We start from the raw sequence: 11,771 nt of genomic DNA on the forward strand, positions 1-11,771 counted from the left end.
AGAAGGACGGATAAGGATGAGGAAGGTGACGTTGACAGCAAACGCGTGTACCATCTGCCAGGCGCCCGCTCTGCTCTGAGCACGTAACACATAGTAACTCATTTAACCCTCACAACAATGCTAGGTGGGCACTGATCGCCCCATTTTACAGATGAAGAAACTGAGCCTCAGCAGTTTGGTGGCAGAGCCAGGCCTGGGACACTGTGTGAAGTGCTCCTGTGTCCTTGGGCTCCCCTCAGTCCTGTAAGAAGGAGGGGGGCTCATAGTATTGTCCTCATTTTAATAAACAACAAAACAGGCTCAGATCACACACACACACACGCTTTCCTTTGTCTTTTCAGCCATCCCGACTGCCATATGGTCAGTCCCTTGGGCACAGGACAGGGTCCTTGCTTCTCTGAATGTCTGGTCCCGGCAGTGTGGTGGCTGATTGAATCTTTGCCGGATTGCATTGCTTTTTGCAGTAGTGAGTTTCCTGTCACTGGAAGTGTTCAAGTTAAGTCTGGGCAGTGTTTTTGGTGTATTTGGACCAAGATTCCTTAAATTCTACAGAATGATGCCCTACAACTACCTATAGCTGCCTAATCCAATGCGACGGCCCTGTTGTTCCTTGGCCTTTCCAGTTTGAGACCATATATGAAATTCGTATGATGTGAAGGTCCTAGAGCTGTCAATTCTATGTCAGGTGATTCCCAGACCTGATCTCCCTTAATTCTCCAAGCAACACTGTGAGAGGCTTACATTGGGTGTGACGCCATCTGATTTCTGGGTGAAAATGAACTTCAGAGAGGTCACTAACCCCCAGAAGACCACCCAGCTATGAAGTGCAGAGTAAGTCTAAGTGTCTTAGACCAATGTCTGCATTTATTCTAACCCACCGGGCTGCCTTTTTCTTGTGGCTGGGGTGGGGTGGGGTAGGATGGAGAAAGGGGGCCGAACATCAGAGCACTGTTATCTCTTTGTGCAACCCTGCTCAGGACCCGTGGTCTGCAGCTCAGCTGCCACGAGGGGTCTTGCAACCTTGTCCAGGGCTCTGAGACCTTTGCAGACCTGGCTGGGTTGGGGTGGGATGGGGGATTGTGCAGGACCCCAGGGTTCATCATTTCTGGTGCTAAAGCAGGTGGAAAATTCCCACTTCCTGAGTCGGGATCGATGAGAATTTCTGACGTGCACGAGCTTGTCTCGTCCCTTGTGTTTTCCAGTTTGGGGACTAGAACCAAAAGCCCCTGCAATTCCCCACCTGGCCCACTGTGCATCTATGCTAGGCAGAGTCTGTTTCCAAACTGCTCACCTTCCCCCACACACTGCTCTGAAGCCTGCCGCAGGAGAAACAGGGGCCACGGTCCTGTGTCCCTGCTTACTGCCCGGTCCCTTAGCCCCTCTGAGCCTCAGTTTCCTTACTGGGGAAATGGGATTGGTTTTTAATAGGTTCTCAGTAAGGATTGCTATTAGTAAGAGTTTGCATCTGATGAGATGCCAGATCCCCCCGTCTCCAGTCTCTGGCTGCCTGGCTCCAATTCCTGGAGGCACCCAATACAACGTAAAAACAATCTGATTTGCAAGGGTCTAATGGGCCGGTCTCAGACTGAGAAAGGCAGCAGATGTGGCTTGGATATCTCCTCTGAACATAGGCAGGAGAGGGTGGAGTGGTTCCCAAACCTGTCTCCAGAAAATTCAGTTTGGATAATTCGGTGAAGCAAATCAAGAACCTAAAAAATTCCGTTTCCTTTTTGCTTGGTATTTCTGAAAAGAATCAAAAGGACAGGAAAAGCTGCATTCAGAAGAGGAAAATAAGAAAAACCAAAATGTTTAGGACCAGGAAATTAGTTAAATATTTTTAAAATGATGCTCCAGGGCCTCCTGGCTCAGTCTGTTAAGCGTCAGACTCTTGGTTTCAGCTCAGGTCGTGATCTCAGGGGCGTGAGATTGAGCCCTGCATTGGTCTCCCCACTCAGCAGGGAGTCTGTTTGAGATTCTCTCTCTCTCCCTTACCCTCTGCTCCTCCCGCTCCTGCTCTCTCTCTTTCTGTCTCTCAAATAAATAAATAAATCTTTAGGAAAAATGATGCTCCAAACAGTTTACAAAAAAAAAAAAAAAAAGACAGAATATTTCTGATATCATGTCAAGCAGAAAAAAAAACCTGGACACTAAATTGTATATACAACATGGTAGGCAAAATACCAAATCATTAACTGATGGTGTTTGCTTTTGAGCCTGGGATCCTGGGTTGCTTTTGCATTTTCTTTATTCTTTGTAGTAGCCTCCAATTTTTCTATGAAGGATATATATTACTTTTGTAATGAAGATATTTAAATAAGCTAAGTGTTTTCTCCTATTTTTATTTTATTTATTTATTTATTTATTTATTTTAAAGATTTTATTTATTTATTTGACAGAGAGAGATAGTGATAGCAGGAACACAAGCAGGGGGAGTGGGAGAGGGAGAAGCAGGCTTCCCGTGGAGCAGGGAGCCCGATATGGGGCTCGATCCCATGACACTGGGATCATGACCTGGGCCAAAGGCAGACGCTTAACGACTGAGCCACCCAGGCGCCCCTCTCCTATTTTTAAAAACATAGGGAATCAATTATGGGTTAGCTTATGTAAGGAAGATAATCAGCGAACTTGTGTTCAAAGGAAAAGACTTGCTTACATAAAAACTGATAAATACGCAATCATGTTTTCATTTAAAATGAAATGTCTGAAGTATTTATGAACTGTTTCTTCAGTGGTTTCCTGTTTACCCAGCCTCCAGCTATGAGCAGGTGGATTCAGCAGGCTTCTAAAACCCAGGGAAAGGTACCCAGATGAATTGCTGCTGAGGGAAGTTCTGGGAAGATTCGGTTTTCTACCAGGCATAAGCCCTCAGTGTCAGAGGGCTCAGACTGATTTCCTGAATTTGGGGTCCCTGTGAAACAAAAGAAAAGGGCAGAAGCAAATCCTTCCCCAACCTCTGTTCTAGATCTTATTCATGCCTCTGTCGCCTGGGTTATGTCTTTGAGTGATTTTTTCCATGACAGTTGCAGGGATGACATGTTTTGTGAGCCTCTCAGATTTGAGCATGTCTTTCTGCTGGCTTTGCTCATGGAGGACCATTCAGTATCACAGCCCGTTTCCCTCCTGAATCTGTAGGTGCTTTCTGGGGTCAGGTGTATTTGTTGCTGCAGAAAACCTGAAGCCAGCTCGATTTTCCTTCGTTCGTATGTTGCCTGCAGCCTTCCCCTGTCCCCCCAGTTATTCAACTACCTCCCCTGGTTGCCTCAGGTCCAGCCAGCTGGGACATGTGAGGCAGATTTGCTGTGTAACGGAAGACCTGGGATGATAGAGTTAATGGTGTGATATCAAGTGAGGGGTCCCCTCTCTGAGCCTGGGTCCCCCCACTCATAGGACAAGGAGCTTTATCTCCAGCATGCAGGTTGTGGCGAGGCCCCAGTGGATCACCCCTGGCACCCAGGACCTCATTAAGCCTCAGCTCCCTTTCCTGCCTCAGGAATAATCGTCATTTCCATTGTCCCTCAGATGTAAGGGCTTTTCTGTGCGGTGGCTGCCCCGCGGGGCCCCACCTCTTCCCCCTCAGCCACAGTTACCACAGTCCAAATAGACTCTTGGAAGAAGTTCCCCAGGCCATTTGCAAGGAAAATTCCCGTGGCTGATACTTATTTTTACAGTAAGCCTGGGTCCATGGCCAGGGACATGTAAGGTGTCCCCATCAGGGCTGTTAGCACCCAGCTGGGGCTTTTGGATTACGTCCCACTGTGGGAAGCGCCCAGGTTGAAGGGTCCCTATCTTGATACTGTTGCCTATCCAGGGAGGCATGATGTCCTCATGGGAAGAACCAGACCACGTCCCAACCTAGCCTGGCCTCTGATCAGCTCCGATTTGGCTCTAGAGACATTTCCTTGACTCTCATGTGGGGAGAGCGTCCCTGCTTGTGGGTTCATCAGAAGGAATACTTGTGAGAGTGTTGGGTGGCAGAGGAGCCCAGAGGTGGGGCTGAGATATATCTCAGGTGGCACTGGGCAGTCTCTGTGCCTCGTCTCTCCCACGGCTCCCTCTTCCCCCGTGTAGGCACACCCTCCTCTTCCCTCGGGTCTGGGACCCTCATGGGAAAGGACTTGAAACCTGCCCACAAAGACAATTCAGACATGATAGACGTGTCACAAGCCGGATGCGGGGACATGTAGGCAACAGAGAGGCAGTGTGCATGTGTGTGGTGTGTGGTGCATATGTGTGTGTGGTGTGTGTCCCTGTCTACGTGTGACGTGTAAGGCGTGTGTGGTATGTATGTGTGGTCTCTGTGTGTGATATGTATGTGTGTGTGTGTGTGTGTGTATCTGTTGGTGGTGACAGAGGCCCAAGGGGGGCGGAGTAGAGACCCTGCCGTTGGCTCTGGGTTCAGGACGCCATGCGTGTGACTGTCCCGGGCCCTCTGGGGATGACACCAGGGGTCACAGAGGCAGAGTGCTGTGGGAGAGTTTCTCTGACCAGGCTCTGTGTACCTCGCGGGCAGGTACTGAGCTGGTGAGCCTGGAGCAGCGTCAGTAAGTGGCTCAGGAAGGCAGGGACAGGCGGAGTGTGGCCTTGTGTGGCATCTGCTTGCACGTCCTGGGCTATCAGCCGCACGATGGCTGTGGCCCGTGGGCTTTACGCCATGATGCGGGTGAGAAAAGGGAGGCTCAGAGAAGTCAGAGACTTGTTCTGCGTCTGTCAGCAACCGCTTGGCCACGCCTGGGTCGGAACGCTGGGCTGGAGGCCACCAGGCCAGTATCCCCCATGCGGCCCCCTGGCCCAGGACCGCAGCTGGCTGGAGGCCGCCTTCGGGGAAGCCTGCTCTCAGCATCCAGACAGACCTTCAAAGGAGTGGACTTTGCAGAGAGATGTAGGTCTGTGAATGGCTGCCGTGGGACTCCCTGGGAAGGGACCCTCTTAGGGGCCTGAGGCTCAGGACTGGGGGGCTGAGAGGTGCCCTCTCGTTGGTGGCCCAGAGCCTTTGGGGGCGGCTGGCTTGCATGGTGAGGCTCACAAGAGATGAAGCCTGGCAACTCATCACCCAAATATTAGTCTGTAGGGACAAAGAGGTCTCCTCGGGACACCTGTTCTCTCTAGGTGGCCAGAGCCACACTCAGAGGGTCCAGTGCTTAATGGCTGTGGCTTCTGATGGCCAGATGCCTCTTACTATCACTGCAGAGACTGATGTCCCCCCAGGCCTGCCTGAGCCTCCCCTGGTACAGCCCCTACCAGCCAGGCGGGTGCTGCGGGCTCTGGCTCTGGGTCACCTTGCACCCCTCAGCCCTGCTCCATGCTAGTCTAAGAAAGTTCTTTCTCCCAGATGTGACCAGCTTAGTTCTGCCAGATGAGGATCATTTTCTAAAAATTTTTAAGCATCCTTTTTAAACGGCTATTAAGCTTCCAAATTACGTTACAGCCAAATTTGTCAGCCAAACCTTAGACTTCAGTCGGTTTCCTTGATCGCACTAATTCATTGATCACACTGATTTTTTTCTACAACGTCTTCCCCTTTCTTGGATTATTTGATGGGATTAATTTCTCATTTGGCTGAAATGCACATGTAAGTAAAAAAAAGATTTTTTTTTCCCCAGAAAAAAACTCCTCCCCAGAGTCTGAGCATGACAAGCAGTTTTTGTCCCCAGCAGCACCCTGGTGCCCAATACAGAGCCCCCACACTGTAGCTGCTCAGCGAACGCACTTCCTCAAAAACTCACAAATGATCCAGAAGGCCGGCCTGTCCCCCCACCCGGGGGTCCCTGCTGTTCCCCGGCTGCCTCTTCCCTGCACTGGTCCTGGGTGCTGGGGCCAATGTGTGAATTGTCCCCTCCCTTCATCTGCAGGACAGACTCAGGCTGTGGAGAGTGGGCATCTTGGGGGATTTTGTCTCCTTATTTTCCACTTCAATTTCTTTAAAAAAAAAAAAAAATATATATATATATATTGAAATTCTGCAAAGGGATATGCATGCTCAAGATTAAGAATTTCGAAGAGTAGAAAAGTGTATACAGTGGCCAGGAAGCCTGCCTCCTGGCTCTGGCCCTGCCCCGAGCTCCCTCCCAGGGGCAGCGCTCCCTCTGGTTTCCCCCCACCCCGCCCCCACTCCTTCCAGACCTCCTCTGAGTGTGTAGAGCACTGCGTGTGCAGCTGGCCTTGGAGGAGGAGAATGGACACATCCCTGACGCGCAGGCGCCCTGTTGCATTTAACAAGCCAACCACCCACTTCGAAGGCACCAGACAGGACAGGCAGTTCCCGGTTCCTTTTAAGAAGTTTCCAGTTCTATGATTATTTGTAGCTGAATGAACCAACGCTAGGAGACGCTGAGGGGTTGTCCTGGGTCACCTGGCTGGGGAGGAGTGGGGGTGGGATTCAGTCCCTGCGGATGGCTTCTGAGCCAGGAGGAGGAGGGGCAGGGAGGGGGCAGGGAGGGGGCGAAGCATCGCTGCCATGCGGGTCTATTGCCCCTCGTGCCCCAGTTCATTTGAGTCCCCTGCTTCTCATTGTTTCGGCCACCACAGATGATCTGTGCAGACAGCCTCGTCCACAGGCCTTTGCCCCTGCTGAGCCCACCTGTGCTGGGTGGAGGCACCCCGGTCCTGCCTCGTCTGGCTTTTCATCTCCCCCGCCACGTTCTTGCATTCTAGACATTCTTTTCTGGACATTTCTGGTCAGAAGAGAGCCCAGAGGCCCCTTCTCCCACCCCCACTTTACTACCTGACATTTAACAACATCCACCGAGGAGAGTCCTGGGCAGGGACAGGGCCTGATTTCTCCTCAAGGGTGCTCCCCTCAGAAAGCCCTTTGCTAAGGCTGTTTGTCTCCCAAATGTGGACAGAGGCCCACCTGCATCAAAATCCCGGGAGCTGGGAGGAGTTAAGAGTCCCAGGAGAGGACCCTGGGGTCTGTAGGTGGCGGGAGGAGGAAGCCAGCCTCCACATGACCGGATGCGCAGCAACGTTTGGAAATGGCCAGTCTTTCCCCGTCAGGCAATGCCCACGCTGGAGTGTGGTCGCTCAGGGAGCCCTCAGGAAAGAAGAGACACTGGGTCATAGGTACAGATCAGCACAATAACAACCAGTGACGTGACAGGCACTCTGCAGTTTATAACATCCTGTGGGATGTCCGGTCCAGATAGCGCTGATTTTCAATTGGCCCCATGAGGCCCAGAGAAGTGAAATGACTGGTCTGAGGTCTCTCTGCTGTCTGGGGAGTTTGGATTGGGGTCTGGAAGCCAGTTCTCTGTGCCCCACCTGACAGCGCTCCACAGGCCCCAGAGATCAGGAGGCCCACAGGCGTTGGGGGTGGGGGGCGCTGGAAACCTAAAGTTTGAGCCCCGAAGGGAAGTATGACAGGGCTCCTGCTGTCACCACCCAAGGATGCATTGTCTGGGAACATGAGCACGTGCATGCTGGGGTGCTCTTTTCCCTGGGAATCCCCAGGATGCGGGGGCCCCATTGCAGGGCAAAGACAACACCTCTGATGGTCCTAGACCCTGTTCTTGCCCCGATAGGCCGTCCCTCTGCTAGGTGGGCACCTGCAGTGAGCCTGATGCCTGCCCACACCGCGCCAACACCATCTGAGTTACACCTCACCATGGTCCTCAGAAATGGGAAGGATGATCCCCACTGCACCGTGGAGAAAGCAGTCTCAGAGAGCATCCCTAACTAGTAAACATTCAGCATTTGAACCCAGAGGTCGTGTGTGTAGCACCCTGCTTTGTGCTGTGATGATTTTTGGGGGGAGGCTCATATTTTTCTAGCCTCTAGGATCCTCCAGATCCCACTTTGATGACAGAGTCAAAGAGGTAGCTGACTCTTTGGGTTTGCAAGAGAAAGTGTGTCTTGATGAAGGAGTTGCGGATGTTTAGCTCAGAGAGGGCCTACGAGGACTAAAATTTGTACACTCCAGCTCCAAGAAATAGAAAGTGGATCATTGCTCAGTGGGAGAGGAGTTTAGCTCCAGTCTAAGGAAGGACTTCTTAACAATAGAACTCTCCTGAGATGGAGCGGGCTGGCCGGTGAAGTAGTGAGCTCCCCGTCCCTGGAAGCATGTGCACTAAGAAAGATACTCACAGGTCAGGGGATTCCTAGACTGGGTACGTGTTGGAAGTGATGCATTCGGGCTGTCAAATCTTAGTAGGTTCTGATTATTTGGCTCATGGTCTTGAGATACTCTAAGTGCCTTCTGAATCCTCAAAGTGACACACAGATCTGCTTTGTGCTTTTTTTTTTTTTTAATAGGCTCGATATTTTTAGGGCAGTTTTAGGTTCACAGAAAAATTGAGCAGGAAGTACAGAGACTTCCCATATGCTCCCTGCCCCCACATACCCACAACCTCCCCCATGATCAACATCCCCTGCCAGAGGGGTACATTTCCTACAGTGAATACCTATATATCATTATTTCCCAAAGTCCACGGGGCTCCCTTGTACATTCTATGGGTGAGATCAAATGTATAATGATGTGTATCTTCCACTACAGCCTCATAAAAGCAGTTTTGCTGCCCTAAACATCCTCTGTGCTCTGCCTATTCACCCCTCCCTCCCCCTGACCCCTGGCAGCTACTGATCTTTTTACAATCCCTATAGTTTTGCCTTTTCCAGAATGTCATATAACTGAAATCATACAGTATGTAGCCTTTTCAGATGGGCATCTGTCACTTAGGAATTCTACCCATCCATCCATCCATCCATCCATCCATCCATCCATCCATCCATCCAGTCATTCAGCAGAGAGTGACCAGAGCCTGCCTTACGGGGAGCACGGTTCTCGGTTCTCTGTGCAGGGGAGTCAGCCGTGAACCGAGAGAGAGAAGAGCCCTGCTTTCATTCTGAAAACCGTCCCTCTGACCCGCTCTGAGGGCCAGACCCTGTCACTGTGTGAGCTGAGACCACGTCGCACGGCTATTTCCCCTGCATGGTCCCTGCTTGGCCAGCATCTCTCAAATTTGGTCTAATCCCAAGTCCTTAGACCCTTCCCCCTGCTCTAGGCTCAGTCAGTCATTGGAACCTTCCCCTGTGTGTGAGTGACAGGGCCAGAGTCCCCAAGAGGCTGAGGCATCCCCTGTCTGGAACAAAGACCAAAGGATCACAGGGATTGTGTGAGCTTAGGGCAGGGCTGGAATGGGGCCCTAGGGTTTCGCCTGCGGGGATGGCATGGGAGCCTTCTTGTTTTCAATGTTTTCCCAAACCTCTTCCCCTGGCTGTTCCCCAGACCTGCCTGCCTTCCACCTCACGCAAGGGGAAATGGCACACTCTTTCCTCAAGCTTGTGGGGCTCGCCATCACCCCGCTGCTGCTGGGGTCACAGGAAGGCGTTCCTCCAAAGAAGAGGGAGCAGGCAGTGTCCTCTGGGGTCGCTCACCCTGGCCCCAGCCCGAGCCCTTCTCCCTTTTTGAGAAGGAATTCAAGAGGGTTGGCCCAGGGCCCCCCAGTGCCCCACACCTGGGCCAGAGCTCCCGCTCCCTGTGGGCAGGAACCAGAGACAGCCTGTGACTCAGGGAGGCACATTCTAACCTGCCCGCCACAGCAACGCCCATTGCCCACCCAGCCCCGGCTCACGCAGCTACCTGCCCTCAGCAGCCCTCACGGAGCACCCACCGCAGCTGTGGGGCTTCACAGGCAGGCACTTGCCCATGTCTACCCTTCCACCACCCTGCCAAATCATCTTCATGCGCAGGAAATGGGGGCGGGGGTTGGAGGACATAATTTGCTCAAAAACGTTACACAGGGAAGGAGAACAGAGCTGGGACTCCAACCCGTGCCAAGCCCAGGCTCTGAACCGGTGTCCAGGTTTATCACTCTGCCCTGGACAGCCAGGACCAGGGCCAGGACCAGGATCAGGACCAGGACCAGGACCAGGACCCGAGGGGCTTTCAGCCTGCCTGAGTTACCACTTCCCAGCGGCAGCATTGACAGACCCTCTCCCCTCTGCCGTCTGATTTAACTCCTGCCACCCCGGCAGCCAGCAAGCAGGGTACTTCACAGACAGAGAGACTGAGGCTCAGAGAGGTTAAGGAACTTGTCCAGGGTCACACGGGGCTCATGAGCTGCACAGCTGTGAGTTAAAAGCTGGATTCCAGAGTCTAAACCCCACACCCATCCCTGCTTGCTCCTTGCTGCCAAAGTCCAAGGCAGCTACCCAGAGTCCATAAAAATCAAATCACTAAATTGTTCACACAAGTACACACATGGCTGTCTCATTCAGGAGGAAGACAAACCTAGAACAAACAAGATCATTCCTCCTGCGTGGAGCCCGTCTTGTTACTTGTCAGGACTGGGAAAGGAAGGGAACTTTCCCCCCAGCCCGAGAAATCAGCCCCTGGGACACTCACCTGCCGGCTCTCTCCTTGTGCTGGGACCTCCTGTCCTCCTGGCAGTGGGGAGGCAACTGGACCAGCCCCTGCCCGGGGGGCCCCCTTGTCCAGAGGGAGCCACACAGGCACCTCGGGTGCTCCCTCCGTCCCGGCAGGGCTGCCTGATGTCCTCACCCCTCCCAGGAGCTGAAGAGGTGGAGGGAACGGCTCATCTTTCAAGGGCTGGGTGGTGATGTCACCGCCCTCCTGGGCACTTCCTCCCTCCACCTCCAGCCCAGCCCAGGGCTCCTGCCCAGCAACCAGGGGTGGCCAGTCCGGCTACAGTTTCTAGAACCCACGCCTGCAGAGGCCAGGCTGGGACAGCTGCCGCAACCTGGGGCTCTGCCTGCCCTGTGAGCCTTGAGAGCTCCGTGAGCCACATGGAAGATTTCCAGGTTAGCCCAAGGAATGTTCTATTGTGTAGACTGGCTGCCCTTTAGAGCCACAGGGTGGCAAAGGTGTCCAGTGCTCAAAAGCAGCAGGTCCTGGATCCCCGTCCCCACGCTCCCTGCCTAAGGACCTCGGGAAGGTGGCTTAACCTCTCTGAGCTGGGAGAGGAGCAGAGAGCATGACAAGTGTCATAGGGGGAGTGGTGAGGATTAATTACAGCCCTCACCCATCCGTAACTTGTGTTCTGTGTCAGGCATTTTTCTAAGCACCTAAATGGATGAACTCAGCTAATCCTCGCAGGAACCCAGGCAGACTTGCTCCAAAGTCTGTGTGCTTAACTGCCGTACTGTCCCCTTTCTCAATTAAATGCAATCATGGATGTGAAAAGTGGATTGCATAGCGGGTCACCCCTAAAAGCTAGCATTCTTCCTTCTGGCATCGCGGTCGGCAGTTGGCTTACTGCGTAAGTGAGGGAGTTTGTCTAACACAACGTTTGGCTCTTCTCATTACTTCCCCCACCTGATTGTTCTGCTGTCCGAGTTCCAGCGTAAACAGGCAGCCGGCCTCCCAAGTGGCAGAAACGTGGAAAAGACTTTGGAGAAGGAGCACCTTCCCCTGTCTTGTTTTCTGGCGACCTGTGAGGTTTGTGCCCCCTCCCGCCGAATCTGGGGATGTTTGGCAACAGTCTCCTCCCACTTCAACACTGATTGGTTGTCTTGGCTTCACTCAGGAGACTTGGAGACTTACGGATCTTAGCAGCTTCAAAGCTTGCAAGGCAGGACCTTTCCAATGTATATATTTTTAAGGTCTTAAAACCTTTCCTTCAAAAGAGACCAGATAAAGTGGAATTGGGGAATAGATCGGAGGGTCAGAAGCCCATCTGCTGGTCTCCCCTTTCCCTGTTACCTTCTCTGAAGCAAGTCCACAAACAGTGATCCAGTTCCACTCCGTTCTCTTGGAGATAGGGAAACTGAGTCCCGGGAAGGTGTATCAGGATCTGCGCCTGACGTGGCCATGTGGA

The 11,771-nt window shown here is 52.6% G+C and overlaps 1 protein-coding gene across 4 annotated transcripts in view; it reads right to left on the reverse strand.

Annotated features, from left to right (window-relative positions):
- Window positions 1-11,384, reverse strand: part of BDKRB2 (bradykinin receptor B2) — a 29,462-nt gene extending 18,078 nt beyond the window's left edge. Inside the window, exon 1 of one of the 4 annotated variants that reach the window (XM_081829985.1) lies at window positions 11,270-11,384. The gene's annotated coding sequence lies outside the window, so the exon portion shown is untranslated. Of the gene's footprint in view, window positions 1-10,339; window positions 11,010-11,269 lie in introns of those variants that run through there. The other 3 variants (XM_081829986.1, XM_031030675.2, XM_031030673.2) reach the window with 3 other exon arrangements.
- Between the last annotated feature and the right edge of the window lie 387 nt (window positions 11,385-11,771).

Source organism: Leptonychotes weddellii, chromosome 9 (genome assembly GCF_054177405.1).
Source record: "Leptonychotes weddellii isolate Sample4059 chromosome 9, ASM5417740v2, whole genome shotgun sequence".
Classification (NCBI taxonomy): Eukaryota; Metazoa; Chordata; class Mammalia; order Carnivora; family Phocidae; genus Leptonychotes; species Leptonychotes weddellii.